The 4,625-nt window shown below is 35.0% G+C and overlaps 1 long non-coding RNA gene across 1 annotated transcript in view; it reads left to right on the top strand.

The window, feature by feature from the left end:
- The first annotated feature begins 445 nt into the window (after nt 1–445).
- LOC103607147 overlaps nt 446–4,625 on the top strand; it is an 11,672-nt gene continuing 7,492 nt past the window's right edge. Inside the window, exons 1-2 of the long non-coding RNA XR_551941.1 lie at nt 446–550; nt 2,238–2,322. This is a non-coding gene — a long non-coding RNA (uncharacterized LOC103607147). The remainder of the gene's footprint in view (nt 551–2,237; nt 2,323–4,625) is intronic.

Genomic DNA, 4,625 nt, shown 5'->3' with positions numbered 1-4,625 from the left:
AAAAAAAAAAAAAAAAAAACAAAGAAAAGCAGAAAATAAGTTACGTATCTAAAGTGACAGTGGCGGGGCTGGGATTTGAATTCGGCTCTATGGGACGTCACAGCCTGTATTCTTCTTTCCACTGGACTCTCTCAGTCGTGGATTGTTAATCTTGGCTGGCAAAATGGACAAGCATTGTTCAGCAATAAAGGGTAAGCATTTTCCTAGTTAGTAATTATTTTTCGATCGGTCATTTTCTAAATATGTTGCTTTTATTTAATCGTATGTTAATCAAACTTTATCAAATAAACCATTTTGGCTACTTTAAAATTTTGATCAAAGGAATAAAGATGATGATTATGAGTTATAATATACCTAGAAATCTAAAAAGGATGCATCTTTTTTAGAGTGTAAAATGAATTTCAAACTTATAAATATCATATTTACCTTTATTTAAGTTTCCAGCGTCTTGGACAGAGGTGTTATTGAACACAATTTCTTGTCTGCAAGCAAATTATATAACATTACCTTTGAAGAACTTGGAACTCTTCTAGAGATCCCTGCAGCTTAGGTATTTTCTTGATTCTAATATATAAAAAGGAAGTTAGGAGACAAAATTATTGAAGTAATGAGAAAATAAAATATATAATTGATAAATATTGGCAACTACAACAAAAATTACACTTAAAGGGCCTTTAGCAAATGGAAATAAATAATTTAAATATTAAAATAGTAGTGTGATGAAATTGTCTTAGTGTTTTTGGTTTTTCAAATTGTGTTTGATGATAATTTCTAGAATGGAAATCTTAAAGGAGTTCCAGGTTATGACACTCATTTTGTAAGAATATCTTTGTTTAGTGTCTGTTTAAATCTACCTCACAGTGGTTTCTGATACATGCTTTTTATGCCCTAGAGTGATTCATAAGATAAATATTTCATCTCTATGAGAGAATGACTACGGTAATACCCCAGGTATTATAACTTCTGTACTTGATTTAACTTAAAAGTCGACTGACTTACTAGGGAATTAAATTTCATTCTTTGTCTTGGGGCTTGGTTGGCTAGGTATAAATTTTAACAAAGTACTAAGAGTATTTAGAGGATGTTTCAAGTATCATTTAGAAAACATTCTCTTAATTTGAAATATTAAAAGTCAGCAATCAATCTTACTTTTACCTAACTTGAAAACCTGAAGTCATGCAATTATAGATCACATTCCCTTTTTATCTAGTAATGCAATTTTATTTTCCAATAATTCCTTTGTGTATGTTCAACACAGTAAATACACAGTAAAGGAAGGGGAACAATTTGGGAATCAAGGCGTACATTACCATTCAAAGATGGTTTCTTGGTCTGGCTGGTTAGCTCAGTTGGTTGGAGCATGGTGCTGATAACACCAAGGGCCAGGGTTCGATTCCTATGTCAACCAGCTGCCAAAAACAAACAAACAAAAAACAAACAAACCAAAAAGATGCTTTCTTCTTAATCTTTGAGGTATGATCCTTCAGTGAGACTAGGGAAAGTGAATACACTTTTAGAAATAAAAGCTAGTCATGATCTGTTCAGGAGTGATTTGGGGTTGCTTGTGGAGATGGTCAGAATTAATAAATGACTAAATCACAATCCAGTTTGCTTACACATAGTAAACATTAAATATGTCTTCAGGAGCTATGTCGAGGACCTATGTCTTCAGGAGCTATGTCATCACAATCCAGTTTGCTTACACATAGTAAACATTAAATATGTCTTCAGGAGCTATGTCGAGGACCTTTTTCTGCCCTTTGATTTTTAAATCCTTTCAATTCCTTTTGAATTTGAACATCTATTCCTCCTTTCAATTTTTTCTTTAAAAATAATTACTTTCTTAAAGAGTTTTTGGGGTGATATATGCTATGGAAATTGGAATGAAATAAAATAAGAAAATCTAGTTTGTTTTTTGAAGTGTGGATCACAGGGAGAAGAAAAATTGTTAGTTTTATTTTGAGCATAGAAGAAAATTGGTAAAAGAGCTAAATTTTCTTGCCCAAGATCTCACAAGAAAAACAGATCTCAATTAACTTAAAATAATAGGTTGTACCCAGAAAGAATTAGGGAAATAGGTGGATTTACAATATTTATTCTTCTAATGAATGGCAGGTGAATGCATATGTAAGGCTTAGTGATGGGTAGTTAAAACAAAGGCTTTCAATGCTCTTATCATATGTGAATAACTGTTATACATGATACAGTTTCTAAGAGTGTGGGGGTTTTTTTAATAGGCAGAAAAGATAGCATCTCAGATGATAACAGAAGGACGTATGAATGGATTCATTGACCAGATTGATGGAATAGTCCATTTTGAAAGTAAGAGGTTTTGTATTTCTTTCATAATGAAATGGCAGTGAACTGTTGTATATTTGTGATTAAAATATGAACACTTTTCATGACACAGAATCTTACTATTGGAAGGAGTTTATTTACAAAAAATATATATTTTGAAGAAGTTATAATCACGAATCTACTTAATGCAGCATTTCTTCTTTTCTCTTTTCTTTTTTGGGCAGCTGGCCAGTAAGGGATCCAAACCCTTGACTTTGGTTATCAGCACCTAGCCTAACCAAATGCGCAACCCAACCAACCCAAAGATGCACTTTTTTTTTTTTTTGGCAGCTGGCCGGTTTGCGTATCCAAACCCTTGACCTTGGTGTTATCAGCACCATGCTCTCCCAGCTCAGCCACCGGCCAGCCCTCCATTTGTTATTTAGGTTAACATTATCATTAAGATTCAATTATTATCTTACCTTTAATGATATCCCACGCAGCTTATGAAAAGATGAGGAGAGTGCAGCCTCTTTACAATAAGTGTGACTCTTGGGTAGGGGCTTCAATTGATTGAATTGCCCTAGGCTCCCACACCCTTATAGGGATAGCCCTGCTTATCACTAACATATGTTTTCCTTATTTGTAATGTGTATCTTGTTTACTGTCTCTCTCACTAGAAGGTAAGCTCCGTAAGGGTAGAGAGTTTTGTTGCTTTTGCTCATGACTAAATCCTCAGAGCTTTAGCATAGTGCCTAGCACATAAATTTTCAATAAATATTTGTCGACTGAATAAATGAACATTGTATCTTTTTATACTATGAAATCCTTGAGGAGTTTTTAATAAAGCTAGCTAATAATATATTTACTTTTGGATCACTTACCAGGGCCATTGCCTATCGCAATGCTTTGCATAAAGTTAAATAACCAATCAATATTTATGTAAAGGAATGGATAAAAAAGTAAAAATCTAGTAGCATTTTAATCATGTACCCAGTCAAGACAAATATTACAGAAATGAAAATTGTGTCTGTCATTCATTTATACAGAGGGGTTTTTTTGTTTTTTTTTTTTAAAGCATTGCAACTGTGAGTCCTGTTTCAGGAATGCTTCTCTGCGGGGGGGAGGGGGGGGCATTCTTTGTGGGCTTCACTTTCTAGGTGATGTTCCTGTCTCCCTAGAGGTCTGTCTCAGTTATTCCTGCTTCAACTCCTCCTTCACCACATTGGAGCCTCTGGTCCATTTCTTCCAGTCAGCACAACCCTCTTTTGTCTTTACTTCTCTTCCTATTTGGATTGGATTCTGTCATCCATCACTTTTTTACAGGCACCCCAGAACACTTGCCTGTTGAGTTTTAGTTCCAGCCGTCCAGCAAAACTTCACCGTGAATGAAGCCATTCTCTGTCTTTTCTGTGCCTATACAAAGGGTCTTCAAAAAGTTCATGGAAGGATTGCATTATCTTTTAATTCAGTTTTTCCATTAACTTTTCAAACCTCGTGTTTTAGTAAGCAGCATTGCTGGAGAAGAGTCAGGCAGCAGACAGATTGATAATCACCATCAATTCAAGGTCACAGCTCCTCAACACTACCTGGCATGGTATAATTCTCTAGTCCACCCTCCTACTTGCAAGGACTATTTTAGATTTCATTTTTCTTAAATCTCTGACTTTTTTGTCCTTCATTTTCTTTCCCATTTCACAGTGGGGGGGAAGCCATTAGTGTTAAATTATTTTAATTTTATCAGATTTATATACCTCTAAATTTTAGATATAGACCTATATGTCTCATTTTTCTTTTTGTTGTACTAGAGGTGGTTTCCGTGTCCCTATTCAGGTCTTCCAGTTGTGCTTTGGATCCCTTCTCTGAGCACTCTCTTCCTCCACCCACCAAAAAATACTGTTTTAGGGACCTCGGGTTAGCAATTATTTTTGTCTGTTTTCATCTTTTCCTTTTCTTCTGGCTTCTTTCCATCAATATTTAAACATACTCAGGTCCTTCCCATTTTAACAAAACTCCTTTTATCGTTCAGGCCTCATCTTAACTTTTCAAAATATCCAATAGTGTTGATTACTCACTTCTTTTCGAACACCCCCCACCCCATGCCCGCCTTGACTTCTGTCATCTCTTCAACTCCATTTTCCTACTTTCCCTTCTATTTCTCTAGATATTCTTTGCAGTCATCTTTGTAGATTCTCTATTGCCTTTAAATTTAAATATTGGAGTTACTTAGGGCTTAATCCAAGGCCTTTTCCTCCTCATACTATTGAGTTTTGATAGGTAATCTCACCGATTCCCTTTGATTCTGTTACTGTCTCTATGTAAACAATGCGTAGATTTACCTGTCAGTG

Source organism: Galeopterus variegatus, unplaced genomic scaffold, assembly GCF_000696425.1.
Source record: "Galeopterus variegatus unplaced genomic scaffold, G_variegatus-3.0.2 Scaffold7174, whole genome shotgun sequence".
NCBI lineage: Eukaryota > Metazoa > Chordata > Mammalia > Dermoptera > Cynocephalidae > Galeopterus > Galeopterus variegatus.
The sequence above is the reverse complement of the archived record's forward strand: the minus strand, read 5'-3'. Positions and strand labels throughout refer to the sequence as shown.